General features: G+C 39.2%; 1 pseudogene across 1 annotated transcript in view; it reads left to right on the top strand.

Moving 5' to 3' along the window:
- LOC103266390 overlaps positions 1–1792 on the top strand; it is a 54368-nt pseudogene extending 52576 nt beyond the window's left edge. Inside the window, exon 3 of the transcript XR_504696.2 lies at positions 1–1792. The product of XR_504696.2 is annotated as a serine/threonine-protein phosphatase 2A 56 kDa regulatory subunit alpha isoform pseudogene (transcript).
- Positions 1793–17942: the final 16150 nt, after the last annotated feature.

Below are 17942 nucleotides of genomic sequence, written 5' to 3'. Positions count from 1 at the left end.
GCGCCCCCGCCTCAGTTGTCTAAACTTCAGGCTGTCTTCCACCCGCCCTCCGCGCCCGGAGTCAACAACTTCTTCACCCCCCTCCGCCCCCGCCCTTCCCTTCGTCAGTCCCGGGAGCTCGCCGCGCGGCGGGGACCAGGAACCTCCGGCGCGGAGATGTGGCGGTGAGACGTTCGCGGGCGGCGAGGAGAAGCTCGGCGGCGTCCCGGAGCCGGAGGGCGCTGGGGCCGGGGCGCAGGGGCGCGAGCTCTCCGCGCCTCCCCCCCGCCGCCTCCGGCCGTCTCTGCCGCCGCGCGTGCCTTGCAAGCGGCAGCCGGAGCTGCCAGGCGCCAGGGCCGCGGAGGTGTCGTCGCCGTCGCCGCCGGCGGGGGCTGCCAGCGCCGCCCTCCCGGCCTCGGAGAAAGTGCACGGCTTCACCCGGAAATCGGTGCGCAAGGCGCAGAGGCAGAAGCGCTCCCAGGGCTCGTCGCGGTTCCGCGGCCGGGGCCGCCAGGCGGAGCTGCACCCCTTGCCCCGGCTCCAAGATGCTGCTTCAAATGAACAGCGAGAGCTTTTCTGTCAGGAGCTGCAGCGGTGTTGGGTACTGTTTGATTTCACGGACTCGGTTTCAGACTTGAAGAGCAAAGAAATTAAAAGAGCAACACTGAATGAACTGGTTGAGTCTGTTTCAACTAACCGTGGTGTGATTGTCGAATCGGCATATTCTGATATAGTAAAACGGATCAGTGCTAACATTTTCCGTACTCTTCCTCCAAGTGATAATCCAGATTTTGATCCAGAAGAGGATGAGCCCACACTTGAGGCCTCTTGGCCTCACATACAATTGGTGTATGAATTCTTCTTGAGATTTTTGGAGAGCCCTGATTTCCAGCCTAGCATTGCAACGCGAACATTTTTGATCAGAATTTTGTACAACAGCTCCTGGAAATTTTTGATAGTGAAGATCCCAGAGAACGTGACTTCCTGAAGACAGTTCTGCATCGAATTTATGGGAAATTTTTTGGATTAAGAGCGTTCATCAGAAAGCAAATTAACAACATTTTCCTCAGGTTTATATATGAAACAGAACATTTCAATGGTATTGCTGAACTCCTCAAAATATTAGGAAATATTACCAACGGGCTTTGCATTGCCACTGAAAGCAGAACATAATTTCTAATGAAGCTTCTTATTCCTATGCATACTGTAAAAGGATTAGCTTTGTTTCATGTTCAGCTAGCATATTGTGTCGTACAGTTCCTGGAGAAAGATACAACACTAACAGAACCAGTGATCAGAGGTCTGCTGAAATTTTGGCCAAAAACGTGCAGTCAGAAAGAGGTGATGTTTTTAGGAGAAATTGAAGAAATCTTAGATATCGTTGAACCAACACAGTTCAAAAAAATTGAAGAGCCACTTTTTAAGCAGATATCCAAGTGTGTATCCAATTCTCATTTCCAGGTTGTAGAAAGGGCATTGTACTTCTGGAATACTGAATATATCCTTAGTTTAACTGAGGAGAATATTGATAAATTTCTGCCAATTATGTTTGCCAGTTTGTACAAATTTCCAAAGAACACTGGAATCTGACCATTGTAACCCTAGTACACAATGTGCTGAAAACCCTAATGGGAATGAATGGCAAGCTTTTTGAGGACCTTACTAGCTCATACAAAGCTGAAAGACAGAGTGAGGAAAAGAAGGAATTGGAATGTGAAAAATTATGGAAACAATTAGAGGAGCTAAAGCTAAAGAAAGCTCTAACAGTGCTTTTAACATGCACAGTATTCTCAGCAATACAGGTGCTGAATAAAAAAAGCCTACCACCTCTGCCAGATAGGCACAGTTTTGTACACTTTTTTGAAATATGTAAAAATTACAAAACAAACATCACTATAATATAATTAGAAGGTCAATTTTTTTCCTGGCAACTGTAAGTGAAAAATATATGGACTAAACATAGCCCTGCACTATATCATGGCCACAGTCTATTGTAACCACTGTCTAATCATTGACTTATTTTGCCACGTCTGAAGTTTCACAGAAATGAATGAATATTATCTATGATATGAGTAAGATAATTATGGGAGTGGTAAGAATTATGACTTGAATTCTTCTTTGATTGTGTTGCACATAGATAAGGTCTGCTTTGTATATGTTTTTCTTTTATAATGTACTTTTTCACATTGCTACAGACCTCAGTTACATCCTAGGAAAAAGAATACTTCCTAAAATAAAACTAAGGTATCATCCTTACCCTTCTCTTTGTTTTGTCCAGAAATATGATGGGGGAGTTACATGCCCTAAGTCCTCCCTCATCAAAGATATTACTGTACTCTGGAATTTGGGAAAAACCTTAAATTTCCAGGCTTTTTAAAGCACCAAGTATAAATAAAAGCTAGGAAAGTAAACCAAAATTCTTCAGATTGTTCCTCATGAGTGTCCCCTTCACCTGCAGTTCCCCAGAGTGATGAACAGATGCTTAGAGGCATCGGGTGAACACCCAGCTTGTCTCTCAATTCATTCCTCCTCCTCCTCCTTCTCCTCTTCTTCCTCCTCTCAAAGGCTGAAGGCAGGACCTTTCCAGTCCTCACAACCTACTCTTCCCTCAGTGCGTCCTAAACCAGGGATGGCGTCCTGAACCAGGTTTGTTGGCTTCGAGTCCCACAGTGTGGTGATACAGAGCGCTAGTTGTCACTGCCTCGCTTTATTTAAAGGAAATGCAGTAGGCTTCCTCTGTAGAGTTCCAAAAGATGATTACTATATAGAGGTCTTGTATGTTTTTACTTGGTCAAATATTTCTCACATCTTTTGTTATCAGAGTACCATTCTGATCTCTTAACTTACAGTTGTGTGGATAACTATTTTGTAATGAAAGATCTGCACTGGGGGATTGAGCAGCGTTTAATAAAATCTATGTTTGCAAAAAAAAAAAAATCTCAACAGTAGATTTGAGGAGCAGAAGGAACAACGAGAAAACTTGATGATAGATCAATCGATGCTATTCAGTCCAAAGAACAGATATAAAGAAAAATAAACAGAGTCTTAGAGACCTATCGACATCATCAAGCATACCAACATATACATAATAGAAGTCTTAGGAGAGAAACCCTACCAAGTATGATGAATAACATTAATTTATATGTCTAAGAAACTCAATAAACTTCAAATAGAATCTTTAAAGACAAAGGCAAGAGAGAATCTTGAAAGAAGCAAATGAAAAGCAACTTATATACAAGATATTGCCATTAAAATTAACAGTTGATTTGTCATCAGAAACCTTGGAGGTCAAGCTAAATTTATAACAGTGAAGGAAGGTCTACCTCTTTTAAAGTGTCAAATTGGTAACTTATCTTTCCACTTTAAAAAGAAGGAAAAGAAGATCAAAATTGGCAGAGGAAAAGAAAAAAATAAAAATTAGAATGAAAATGAAACTCTAGAAAGAGAGAAATTAAATAACACAAAAAGTTTGTTCTTTGAAAAAATATTAAAATTGACAAATCATTAACTATATTGCCCAAGAAAAAAGGGAAAAGTCTTAAATGACTAAAATCAGAAATGAGAAGACGTTACTATTGACCTTATAGAGACTGAAAGGATTTTAGGAGACTACACTTAAACAATGTATGCCAAGAAATTAGATAACATAGATGAAATGAACAAATTTCCAGAAAGGCACAAGCTACCAAAACTGTTTCAAAAATTTAGATAAATTTGAATATAGCCATACAAATAAAAAGATTGAATTAGTAATATAAAACCTTCCCATACAGAAAAGTTCCATTCAGCTTGCTATGAAATTCATGATTTTGTTCTTCTTTATGGTTGCATAATACTCCATCATGTGTATATACCACATTTTCTTTATCCAGTCTATTTTTGATGGGCAGGTGGGTTGATTCCATGTTGTTGCTATTGTGAATAGTACAGCTATAAACAAGTGTGTGCAGGTGTCTTTTTTTTTTAATGTTCCTCCAGCTATATTCCCAGTAGAGATATTGCTGGATTGTATGGAATGTCAAGAAAGTTTTAGTTCTTTTAGAAATCGCCACACTGCTTTCCACAGAGGTTGAACTAGTCTGTGCTCTCTCCAACAGAGTAGAAATCATTCTTTTTTCTCCACATCCTCACCAGCATCTATTGTTTTTTGATTTATCGATGAGGGTCATCCTTACTGGAATTAGGTATTATCTCATTGTAATTTTGATTTGCATTTCTTTGATTAGTGAGGCTGAGCTTTTTTCATGTATCTGTTGGCTGCTTGTATGTCTTCTTTTGAGAAGTGTCTGTTCATGTCCTTTGTTCATTTTTTGATAGGATTGTTTGGTTTTTTTCCCTTTCGGTTCATTTACATTCCCTGTAGATCCTGGATGTTAGGCCTTTGTCAGATACATTATTATCAAATATTTTTTTCCTATTCTGTGGGCCATCTCTCCACTCACTTGATGGTTTCTTTTGCTGTGTAAAAGTTTTTCAGTTTTCTGAGGTTCCACTTGTCTATCTTGTCTTTTATGGCATTCACTTTTGAGGATTTGATCAAGAATTGTTTGTCTACTCCAATGTGCATAGGAGTGTTTTCTACAATTTCTTTTAGGATTCTTAGAATTTGAGTTTTCATGTTTAGGTCTTTTATCCATTTGGAGTTGATGGAATTGGAGACCATCATACTTAGTGATCTATCACAGAAACAAAGAACTGAATACCAGGTGATCTCACTCATAAGTGGGTCTTGAACACTAGTCATATTAGCACAAGGGAGGGAGCAGCAGTCACTGGGCATTGCTAAGGGAGGAGGGGAGGCACATAACAACACAAAGCATACCTGGTCCCAAACCAGGGGAAAAGAGGGCCCATTGAAGGCCCAAACTTCATCTGCATGCAGACTACTTATGTAGTTAACACTTACTTGTATCCCACATCTCTATAGTAAAATAAAAATTTTTTAAAAGCTCAAGACCAGGTGGATTTACTGATGAATTCTATAAAATATTTAAATACAAATTAACATTAATTATTCACAAAATCTTCCCCAAAAATAGAAGACTTGAAACACTTTCCAGTTTGTTCTTTGAGGCCAGCATTACTCCAATACCAAAATTAGAAAAGGACATCACAAGGAAACTACAGATCAACATTCCTTATAAATATAGGTGCAAAATTCTTTAATAAAAGCAGCAAACCAAATCCAGCAACATATAAAAAGAAGTATATGCCATGACCAAGTGGAATTTATTTCAAAAATGCATTTTTGGCTTTGAAAAAACTTAACATGCTTTCATGAAAAACAAAACAAAACACTTAGCGAAGAATAGAAGGGATTTTTCTCAGTCTGGTAAAGCAAATTCACAAAAATCCTAAGCTGACATCATACTTTGCAATGAAAGACTATATAGTCTCACTACATCTATCTATACCTATAGTGTCAACATTGTACCGCAGGTTCCAACCAGAAAAATTAGGCACAAAAAGGAAGTAAAAAGTGTCTATATTAGAAAGAAAAAAGGAAATCTCCATTCATAGATGACAAAATCTTGTATATTGAACATCTAAGGAAGCCACAAAAATACTGAAACTAATAAGCAAGTTAAGCAAATTTTCAGAGTGCAATATCAATATACAACAATTGTGTCTCTACACACTAGCAAAGAAAATCAAAAGCCGGGCATGGTGGCTCAGCCTGTAATCCCGCGCCTTGGGAGGCTGTGGTGAGTGGATTGCCTGAGCCCACAGGTTCGAGACCCACCTGGGCAGCTTGGCGAGACCTCATCTCTACAATAAAAATAAAAAAATCAGCAGGGCGTGGTAGCACACACCTGTAATTCTGGCTGCTCGGAAGGCTGAGGCGGAAGGATCGCCAGAGCCCAGCAAGTCGAGGCTGCGGGAGTGGCCACTGCACTCCAGTCTAAAAAAAAAAAAGAAAATCAAAAAATTGAATTTTCAAAAAATATTTTTTCAGAATTAAAAAAAAAAGAATAAAATATTTGGTACAAATTTAACCAAAGAAGTACAAGACCTGTACAATGAAAACAACAAAACAGTGCTGAATGAAATTTTTAAAAACCTAATAAATAGAAAAGTGCTCCACTTTCTTGGGTCAAATTAATATCATTAAGATGACTGTATTTCTCAAATTCATCTATAGATTTGACACAGTCCTTACCAAAATCCCATCTGCATTTATTATAGAAGTTGATAATTTGTTCTAAATGTATACTGAAATTCAAGGAACCCAGTATGGCTAAGACAATCTTGAAAAAAGTGAACAAAGTTGGAGAACTCGTGCTTCCTTATTTCAAAACTTACTACAAAGTTACAGTAATTAAGACATGTAGTACTGGCATAAGATAGACATACTTAGGACAATGGGATAAAATTGAGTTAAGAAATAAACATAAACCTTTTAGCAAATTTATAAACCATTTATAAATCAAATTGACTAAATAAAACATTTTAGTCCTTTTTTTACAAAGATGTGACAACAATTAATGGAGAAAATAATAATCTTTTTAACAAATGATACTGTGACAATCGGTCATCCAGATGCAAAAAATATAGTTAGATTCTTACCTCACATCATATACTAAAATGAACTCAAAGCGAATCAAAGACCTAAATGTAAGATATAAAACTCTTAGAAGAATACAAGTTTAAATATCTGAGTAGTTGAATTAAACAATAATTGCTTGGTTTTGATACCCGAGGCACAAGCAACAAAATTAAAAAATAGCAAATTATACTTTATTTAAATTAAAAACTTTTGCTTAAAGAGACATGTCAAAAAAATGAAAAGGCAATCCACAGAATAAGCAGAAATATTTGCAAATTATAGATCTGATAAGGGGCTAGAATCCAGAATATATTAAAACTTCACAACTCCACAATAAAAAAAAAACAAATAACCTAGTCATAAAGGGCCACATATCATGTGATTTCATTTATATGGGATGTCCAGAATAGGAAAATCTATAGAGACAGAAAGCAAATTAGTGGTTGCCAGGTGCTGGGGAGAGAAAGAGAGAGACTGACTGCTAACGAATAGAAAGGTTATTTGAGGGTTGTTGAAAATCTTCCAAAATTAGGTAGTGATGATGGCTGTAACTTCTGTAAATAAATTTAAAACAACGGTATTGTGTACTTTACAGGGATACATTTTATGGTGTGTGAACTATATTTCAGTAAATCTGTTATAAAAAATAATGCTATAACCTAACCTTAACCCTAACTCTTTCCCATATCTTTTAATGCACCAGTTATACAAATGTTTTTATAGTCTATGAATCTACAATGAGAAATTCTAGTTGTAGTTTTTCTGTTTTGCTAGAACTTGATAAATTGCTCTACAAACTAGATATACCCATTTATAATTCTATCAGTAATGTGAAATGTTTCTTTTTATCATTGTCAATATTTGAAATTATCAAATTTTAATTTTGCTTATTTTTAGTTTTTATTTAAACATATTAGCTGGAAAATAATATTTAATTTGTTTGTATTTTCATGACTTCGTGAGATTGAACGTTTTTCTATATATATTGGTGATTTGGTTTTCATCTTCTGTGAATTTTCTACTCATATTCCTTGCGCAGATTCTATTAGCTGTTGGTCTGCAGAACTACCTTTCAGAGCTAGTGACATAATTACCAGAAACTTCCCCTCTCCAGTAGTGACTAGGGAGCATTAGCAGCCAGTACATTTTACCACATCATTCCAGAATGGAATCTTTGAAATGTATAGTTGTCATGACAAGTGACAACATTTCAAAGTATTCCCTTGGTTGATAACTACCCAGAGTATTTTACCTTCGATTAAGAGGTAATATACTAGAGTTTCTCTTTACTACTTTATCTCATCAACGATACAGAGAAGTTACAAATAAGTAAGTGAATATTCTCTTATTAATTCTTTAGGCAGTCAAAAGCTTGTCCTCTTTCTGTCTCCAACTACTTTCCTTTAAGTTTGCTATTGTTGTTCTGTTAAAAGAAAAAGCCATGAATACATTTACTTTACAAATTTACACTTACAAATTACTTTACAATGAACCCTCATCTAGAAATCTAACCAAATTTGCCAGTTGAAAGAATTCATATTTGTTAATTTCCTAACTTATGTCTTATTAATAAGAGTGATCTTATTAGTCAGGGCCAGGGATACAAAAAGTATACATAGAAATAGATTTATTATGTGGTATTAGTTCACACAATGATAGAAGCTGAGAAGTCCCATATTCTGCTTTCTGCAAGATAGAAACCCAGGAAGTCCTGTGGTGCAGTACAAAAACCTGAGAGCAAGAGAACTGATGTTATAGATACCAGCCTCACTGTGAAGATCTTGAGAACCTGGAAGACTGAGGGCACCAGATCAGTGTCCTAGCTCAAGCAGTTGGACAGAGAGCAAATTGAACATTCTTGTGCTTTTTTGTTGTAGTCAGGCCCTCAGTGAATTGCAAGATACTCACATTAAGGCGTGCCATCTGCTTTACTCAGAACATCAATTTAAATGCTAATCTCTTCTGGAAGTACCCTCACAGACACTCTCAAAAATAATGTTCACCAGGTATCTGGGCATCTGATGACCCTTTCAAGTTGACACAGAAAATTAGCTAACCATCATGAGTCCCTCCTTTGTCAACTTGGCACTATACACATCTCTTTAAACTAGAGTTAATCTCCAAAAAAAGATAATAGTAAGCTCATAATTCCACTTAACATGATGCATCTGTCTTGTATACTACTGAAAATGCACAAAACCCTTCCCAGAAAAGGAAATAAAGTCCTTGGGTGATGTTTACTCTCTTCCTTGATGGCCCATTACATCAATAAGGGTACCTGATCTCAAATCAGCATACTGGGGACCAAAGGGAGGCCCAAACTTTACCTGTATGATAATCATTTTTTAAAGAACAGTTTAAAAAAAATTATAGATGTGGAGCACAATTTAGGATTAGGTATACAGGTGGTCATCATACATGAACCACAGGCATGTGCCACCATGCCCAGCTGATTTTTAAAAATTTATTGTAATGATAGTCTTGCCATGCTGCTCAGGCTGGTCTCCAATCCCTGAGCTCAGATAATGCTCTCACCTCCGCCTCTCAAAGTGCTGGGATTATAAGCATGAGCCACCGTGCCTGGCGATGTTGATAATTTAATGGGTATTGTGTTGAATCTATAGATTGCCTTTGGTAGGATGGACGTCTTAACAATATTGATTCTTCCAATCCATGAGCATGGAATATTTTTCCAATTCTTTATGCCTTCTTTGATTTCTTTGAGCAGTGTTTTGAAGTTTTCATTATAAAGATCCTTCACTTTTCTGGTTAGGAAGATGCCAAGATTTCTTTGTGTGTGTGTGGTGGTGGTGGTGGGGGACTATTGTGAATTGGATTGCACTTTTTAATTGTTTCTCTCCCTGTTTGTTGTTGGTATATAAGAATGCAACTGTCTTTTGCACATTTATTTTGCACCCTGAGACTTTGCCAAAGTCCTTTATCAGTATAAGTAGGTTTTTGACAGATTCTCTTGGGTTCTCAGGGTGTAGGATCATATCATCCACAAAGAGGGATAACTTGACTTCTTCTTTTCCTATTTGGTTACCCCTGATTTTCTTCTCTTGTCTGTTTGCTTTAGCCAGGACTTCCAACATTATGTTGAACAGGAGGGGTTGAGGGGGTTGCCTTGTCTTGTTCTGGTTTCAGGAGAATGTTTCCCATTTCTGACTGTTTAACAATTTGTTGGCTGTGGGTCTATCATAGAGGTCTTTTACTATTTTGAGGTATGTTACCTCTAGACATAGGTGATCAAGGATTTTTATCAAGAAGAGATGCTGGATTTTATCAAAAGCTTTTTCTGTATCTAGTGATATAATCATGTGGTTCTTGTTTTTACATTTGTTGATGTATTTAATTACATTTATGGTCTTGCAGATGTAAAACCAGCCCTGCATCATGAAGATGAAGCCTACTTGGTCATGGTGGATGATTTTTGAGATGTGTTGTTGGAGCTGATCTACTAGAATCTTGTTGAGGATTTTTGCATCAATTTTCATCAGGGGTACTGGCCGAGTTCTCTTTCTTTGTTGGATCTTTACCTGGTTTGGGTATCAATGTGATGTTCACTTAATAAAATGATTTGAGGAGAATTCCATCTTTCTCAATTGCCTAGAATATTTTTAATAGAATTGATATCAGCTCCTCCTTGTATGTTTGAGGAATTCCACCGGAAAGTCATCTGGTCCAGGGTTTTTTTGTTTTGTTTTGTTTTGTTTGTAGGTAGTTTTCTTATGACAGCGTCATAAGCTGACTCTGAGCTGTTATTGGTCTATTTAGGGTCTCAATTTCTTTTTGTTTCAACCTTGGGAGGTTATGTGATGCCAAAAAGTCCTCCATTTCAGTTAGGTTTTCAAATTTGTTTCCATACAGGTATACATAGTAATCTCTGACAATCTTTTGTATTTCTTTAGGGTCAGTTGTGACTTGATCTTTTACATTTCTGATTGTATTTATTTGGGCTTATTCTCTCTTTCTCTTGGTTATTCTGGTTAGGGGTCCATCAGTCTTTTTTATTCTTTCAAAGAACCGGTTTTTGTCTCATTGAATTTTTCCTGTAATATTTTTGTCTTCAATGCTCCATATTTAGACTTTTACTTTTGTGATATGGATTCTTCTGTTGAAGTTAGAGTTTTGGTGCTCTTGTCTTTAGAGCTCCCTTAGGTCATTTGTTAGGCTGTTAACTTTTGATCATTCTAATTTCTTGATGTGTGTTCTTAGTAAAATAAATTCCCCTCTTAGTACTGTTTTATGTCATTCCAGAGGCTTTGGTAATATCTGTCTTTATTTTCATTTGTTTCCAGGAATCTTTTAATTTCTGGATTTTTTTTCTGTGCTGACCTAGGAGTAATTCAGTATCATGTGTTTAGTGTCCATGTCTTTGTGGGACTTGAGGGAATTTTGGTGGTGTTGATATTTATTTTTATTCCACTGTAGTCTGAGAAGGTGCATGGCAGTATTTTGATCTTATGAAATTTGTTTTTGCTTAATTTATGGCTGAGGATGTGGTTGAACTTGGAGTCCATTCCATGTGGTGATGAGTAGACTCTATATTCCATGGTTGTTGGATGGAGTGCTCTGTAGGTATCTATCAAGTCCATTTGGTCAAGCGTCAGGTTGAGGTTCCATATCTCCTTGTTGATTTTTTTTGCTTTGGTGATCTATCTAGGGTTGTTAGTGGGGCATTTAAGTCCCTGGCTATGATAGTGTTTGAATCAATATCTTTTTTTTTTTTTTAGCTTGCTTAGTAGCTGCTTTATAAAAGCTGGTGCTCCTGTGTTGGGTGCATGTATGTTTAGGATGCAAATTTCTTGCCAATGGATTGAACCTTTTATCAATATGTTGTGTCCTTCTGTATCTTTTAAATTTTTGATAGATTAGAGATTGTTTTGTCTAATATTAAGGTCACAACCCCTGCCTTCTTTTGTGTTCTGTTTGCCTGAAAATTTGGTTTGCATCCTCTAACTTTGAGTTTGTAAGTGTCCTTTTTAGTGAGATGTGTTTCCTGGAGGCAGCATATTGTTTGTTTGTTTGTTTTTTAATGCAGTTTGCCATTCTATGTCTTTTCATTGGGGCATTTAGTCCATTCACATTCAGGCTGATTATTGAGATGTGAGAGTTTATCCCTGTCATGAGGTTCTTATAAAGTTTTGTTGTTGTTGTTATTGTTGTTTGTTTTATCTGTTGGTTGGTTTTCCTTTCATTTTGGGGTTGATATGTGTGTGTTTTCAATTTTGCAGTCAGAGCACATACTTTGTTGATTCTTTATTTTCCTGCATTCTTGAGAAGAGTGTGGTCATTTTTTTTTCTTTCTTTTGTGTTTAATACTTTCTTCAGTGTCTCTTGTGAATCTGGTCTGGAAGCAGCATAAACTCTTTGGGTGAATGCCTGAGAAGGATTTTAATTCTCTATCACTGATGAAACTTAGCTTACCAGGGTAGGAAATTCTTGGTTGGAATTGTTTACCTTTGAGAACTTTAAAGATTGGACTCCAGACTCTTCTACCCTGTAGTGTTTGTGTAGATAAGTCTGCTGCTATTCTAATTGGTCTTCCCTGGTAGGTAATCTGACCTTTCTCTCTTGCAGCCTTTAAGACTTTTTCTTTTATATCTACTTTGTGTAAGTGAATTACTATGTGTCTAGGCATTAGTCTTCTCTTTTGATGTCTTGCAGGGTTCTCTGAATCTCTCGTGTTTGGGTGACCACATCTCTGATGGGATATGGGAAACTTTCTTGGATGATCTCATGGAATGTTTGTTCCAGGGTACTCTCATTCCCCTTTTCTGTTTCAGGGACGCTGATTAGGCATATGTTTGGTCTTTTAATATAATCACACATTTCTTGAAGGCTTAGTACCATCTTTTTAGGCTTCCTTTCTATGTTTTTAGCAGATTGAGCTAATGCCATATTTTGGTCTTCAAGCTCTGAAAGTCTTTCTTCTGCCTGGTTAATTCTCCTTTCCATGTTTGTCAGTTTGCTATTTATTTTATTTACTGTATTCTTTATTGCCATCATCTCAGTTATCAGCTCTTTCACTATTTCTTCTTGTCTTTCTTTGTTTCTATTCATTCTATCAATACCTTGATATCTGGATTTGTGGATTGAGACCAATCATTCTGAGGGCTCTTCATTGTTTGAGTTGCAAAGTCTGTATTCCCAGGCACTGTCTTTCTAGGGGACTGGAGGGTATCTGTGTTCTTCCATTGATTCTTCTTCATCTGTGATGGATTTACCCCTTTTCAATTCCATTGCTCAGTGAGTGGGGGGTAGTTTTCACTTCTGTTTACCCAATCCCCTCTTCTTCCTTAGGTGGAAACTCTGGATTCATTCCATTTTAAGGCTGGGCTAAGGTTAGAAGGCTGTGCTGTCTATCTCAGTTTTGAGATTTGGTTAAGGTGTAATGGGAGGAGGTACGGTTCAGAAACTACATGCGGATTGCAGTATCCTCTGACTAAGGTGTGGGCCCCCTGGAATCCACTTCTCACCACCTTACAATATGTCCATGTGTTGGGATCATATGTATACCCCCTGAAACCAAAATGACATAAAAGAAAGGAAAAGAATAGAGAAAGAAAGAAGAGAGAAGAAAGAAGGAGAAGAAGGAAAACTAATAGGTAAGTAAACTAATGGACAGACAAATTAAAAAAAAATTTTAAACAGCAAACAAAAAATGAAGACACACTTGCTCTCAAAAACATCCATACACAAACAAGCAAAAAAATAGGGAGCGGGAGAGAAAAAAGGTGCAAATCAAGTCAGAAGACACATAGAGAAAGATACATATGGAAAGAGCGAGCAAAAAAAAACCCTCCCTCTTGTGGCCATTTCTAGAACTTCGGGTTCCTTTCCTTTTTTTTTTTTTCTTTTTCTTTTTTTTAGTTGTAGTCTCACTTGGTTGCCTAAGCTGGAGTGCAGTGGCATGCTCACAGCTACCTCAGCGTTGACCTGCTGGGCTCCAGCACTCCCTCTTCCTCAGCCTTTGAAGTAGCCGGAACTACAGGCACACTACCATGCCTGGGTAATTTTTTTATTTTATTGTAGAGACAAGGTATTACCTAGCGGGTCTCGAACCTGCGGACTCAGGCAATCCATTCACCTTGGCCTCCCAAAGTGCTGTGATTACAGGTTGAGGCACTAAGCCCAGCCCCTTTTATTTTTTACTGATGTGTCTCAAGTGCCACCACCTTTGGCTCCCACTGGTGGTAAGGAGCTGGCTCCAGTCTCCAGACCTCCCCTATACTTTCAGGAAAGGCCAGTTGGACTGCTCTCAATGTGGGTCAGACACTCCAAGGACTGCTGGGGGAAGGGAAGTGAGTCAAATCAGGACTCACTCCATCTCATCTGCTGCTGCTGCTGCTGCTACTGCTAGCTCTCCCACTTGGATCAAATGAGTCTGCATTTGGTCCAGCATGTGATTGGGCTGTCATCTCCATACTGTGTTCTTGAAGTATTCTCTCTGGGCCAATGATGGTTCATCCCAGAAAGGTGCAGAGGTCCCCCTTGGCCTCAGGATGCTCAGAGTTGGGCAGCCTAAAGCAGGTCTCTACCCCATCGTGGACAAAGAAAACGGTAGTGGTCTGCATCTACTTCTCCAGCAGAGCTCAGCTCCGGATTTCCTCCCCACACTTGCTCCACAGTCCCAGCTGCCTGTACCTGGCCTGCTGCCACCTGGGGTGGGATAGGCCAGGTGCTGGATGCCAAAGGGCCACTAAACTGCTGCTTTTTCCTGAGAGATGCCCCGAGAATGGTCATAATTGGTGTTTTAAACTCACTTTTTTCCAATACTCATTCTGTGTGTTTTTGTTTTAATTTTTGCTTTCAGCAAGCATCTCAGCTGGTTGTGGATTTACTTACCAAAATGACCCAAACTCTCTTCTTGAAAGGTCTAGCCATTGCTAATCTTGCCTGAATTGTGTTGTTGTAGTTTTTCCATTGATCTTAATCAAAAGGCATGTTCATACTAAGAGACACCCCAAGGGACCACCTGTACTCCAAACATGCTCTTTCTTTTTCCATTGTGGAGTAGTAGTTCAATTTCACTTTGGTATTCCAGATGAGTCAGTTCAGCCAGCACAATAACTCTCTTCTAAGCTTGTTGACTCAGAGGCATAAAGAGACCAAGGTGTCCAGGTGGCAGGCTTTCAGGTCAGTGGAATCATCACTGTGTCTCCTGGTGGAGGCATTCTCCCCTCTGGAACCAAGATCTCTAAGCCAACAGAGCATAAGCTTACAGTAACAGAAAGCTAGTGGGTCATTAAAGATAACAGTGAGTGGTACAATTCCCACCTTCACCTTGATCCCTAGACCTATGGATCCTAGCTATGGGAGAAACAGAGCCATAAACTGAACACTGATTCAGAACATACTCAGCGCCAGCCCTTCAGGGTGTTGCCACTTAGCTGGTGCTATAACAACATCATCAAAGGGCCATTCCACCTTTCTATGAATACATGGCTTCAGGATAATGGGGAACATGGTAAGACCAGTGAATTCCAGAAACATAGGCCCATCGTTCCACTTCTTTTGCTGTGAAGTAAGTTCCTTGATCTGAAGCAATGCAGTGAGAGATAGTATGATATTGAATAAGTCATTCTTAAGTCCAAAAATGGTAGTTTTGGTGAAGTATTGCATTCAAGAAAGGAAAACCCATATCCAGAGCAGGTGTCTAATCCAGTAAGGATAAAACACTGCCCCTTCTATGGTGGAAGCAGTCCAGTGTAACCAGCCTACTATAACTTCTTGGTGTTGTTCTCTGCTGCTGGCACATCGGGCACCCAGTAGTGGTCATAGCCAGGTTATCCTTGATGAATAAAAGTCTATGTTGCTGAGCCCATGTATAACCTACATTCCTGTCACCATGGTTACTTAGTTCATGATCCTATTTAGTGATGATAAAAAGTGGCTGAGAAATAGATTGACTGGTATCTACAGAATGGATCATCCTATCTACTTGATTACTAAAATCCTCCACTGCTGAGGCCACTCTTTGGTGAGTATTCACATGGGTCACAAATATCTTCAAACTGTTTGCCCATTGAGAGGTCTATCTCTTTCTCAGATTTCCCTATCACCAATTTTCCAATCATACTCCCTCCAAGTACCTGACTACACAGGCAAACCACTGGCCATGACCCATAAATCAGTACAGATTCACACATCTGGCCATTTTTCCTTCCAAGCAAAGTAAAAAACCCAGGTGCACTGCTCACAGTTCTGCCTATTGGGAGGATTTCCCTTCGCAATCATCCTTCAGGGATGTCCTAAAAAGGAAGTGGAGTGCTGCACCTGTCCACTTTCAGGTGATGGCTGCATATCATGCAGAACCATCTGTAAATCAGGCTGTGTGTTTTCTTCCTCTGTCAGCTGATCATAGGGAACTCTCCATGAGGCCATAGGTGCAGGCTAGGAATGAAAAGGCAACATAGCAGGAGGAAGGATTGTGGGCATTTGGCTACTTCTTTATGTGACTTGGGAATCCATGAACTGTTCCGGCCTGATTGGGTATGCATCACTTCCACTTGATGGAGTTCTGCTATGGTCACCCAACTTTATGGTTCACTCAGTGCATGATGGGCTGCTCAGATCACATGGTAACTTGATGGCCCAAAATTATGCAACCAGTCTCTACTAAGGACAGTAGCAGGCCAAAAGCTATTTCTCAAAAGCAGACTCATTTTATGCAGAAGACAGCAGGGCTTTGTTCCAAAATCCTGAGGACTTGCACTTCAATTTGCCTCTAGGGACCTGCCAAAGACTCCAAAGAGCATCACTATCTGCCACTGACATATCAAACGCCATTGGGTCTACTGGGTCATATAGCCCAAATGGCAGAGAAGATTGAACAGCAGCCTGGACCTGTTGCAAACTTTCTTTTGATATGGTCTGCACTCAGAAGTAGTAACTTATTAGGTCACTTGGTGAACAGGTCAGAGCAACACACCTGAATGAGGTGAAAGACCTCCAAATTTTTGTCAGATTTATTCCCACCAGATGTCTTGCTAGTAAGTCTAGAGTATTGCTGCTTCTTGTTCAGAAGGTCCAATAAGCATAGCACCATCAATGTAATAGACCAGCGTGATATCCTGTGGAAGAGGAAGTGATCACAATTTCCTTGATGGTGCCATTAACCTCTGCAGTCCCTCCAAGAATGCAGTATTGCTCTTGGTTTACTATTTCTCTGGTTAGAGGCAGGTCCTGATAGCTTCCATTTGGCCTTTCCCACTTCCATTTGGCCTTTCCCACTTCCATTTGACCTTTCCCACCGTAATAGCCATCACCCCACAGGCTGGAGAAGTAATGTAGGAATCCTGCCAACTGCCAAGTATGTCTATTCCAATTATGCATTCTGGAGCTGAGGAAATACCTCAGTTATAAGAGGTAACTCAGTAATAACCTCTACTCTGATTGGTGGGTGGCAATGACATTTTGGGTCTCTCAATTTTCTGCTGGAAGTTGAGCTTGTTTCTTGACTCCTGCCACTCCAAGATCCAGTGACTCTTGTTACATTTAAGTTTCTCAATTCGGTGACTGTAGCTTCCACTGTGAAGTCTGGCCTGCAGAGAAGAGCAATCACAGAGTTCTACAAGGTTACTGAGGTTCCTCTCTCAAATCTATTTCTCATAGTCATGGCGAATGGTAAACCTTTCCAGTGTGGGTGAGTAGGTCTTAAATCCACACTCACATTCTAATCTCCCTAAGCCTTTGAATCCCTCCTTTACGTTAAACTAAGCCAGGAATGGCATTTCTAATTCACTCACTGTGGGCCACCTTTTGGTCCATGTATCAGCCAACCAACCAAACAAGCTCTTAGAGTCCTTCCTTTCTCCCCAGACTGCAACATTAAATGCAGAATTTCTGGTTAGTGCACTAATTTCATTAAATTCTGCCTGATTCACTTTATGTTCCTTCCACCATTATGCCACACTTTTAGTATCCATTCCCATACATGCTTCCTGGATTTCTGCTTGTATAAGTAAGAAAACTCAAGGAGTGTAATGCACTTCCTCATGTGTCATACTCTGTACCTTACCTTTAAAGTCTTGCTGAGACTTGAGTCTAATTATGGGTCTAGGAGCAAAAAGAAGTAGTGAGAGTAGGTCCTAAGGAGAACCTTCCTTGGCCACTGCCTCATAGGAGATCATTATAGTTTTCTCAGGCAATGCAGAGTCAATCTTCTCATGTGGAGGTGAAAACTCTGATATTGCTGGCGGTACAGAGGTTGATACATTGGAGCTGGAGAGGGTGGGAGGTCACCTGTGCTGGGGGTAGAAAAATGGTTTTCATTGGGACCTCGTTCATTGGCAAAAAAAAAAAAAAAAGACATAAAAATTTAGGGGACTAATGTTCCCAGCTTCATCAGTGTCTTCAAACACATCAAATTTCAACTTACAGAATTTCACTTCTTCTCAACCAATGTCCC

This window comes from Carlito syrichta, unplaced genomic scaffold, assembly GCF_000164805.1.
Source record: "Carlito syrichta isolate Samal-C Ts95f unplaced genomic scaffold, Tarsius_syrichta-2.0.1 Scaffold307175, whole genome shotgun sequence".
Taxonomy (NCBI): Eukaryota; Metazoa; Chordata; class Mammalia; order Primates; family Tarsiidae; genus Carlito; species Carlito syrichta.
This window is presented reverse-complemented; position numbering and strand designations above follow the sequence as displayed.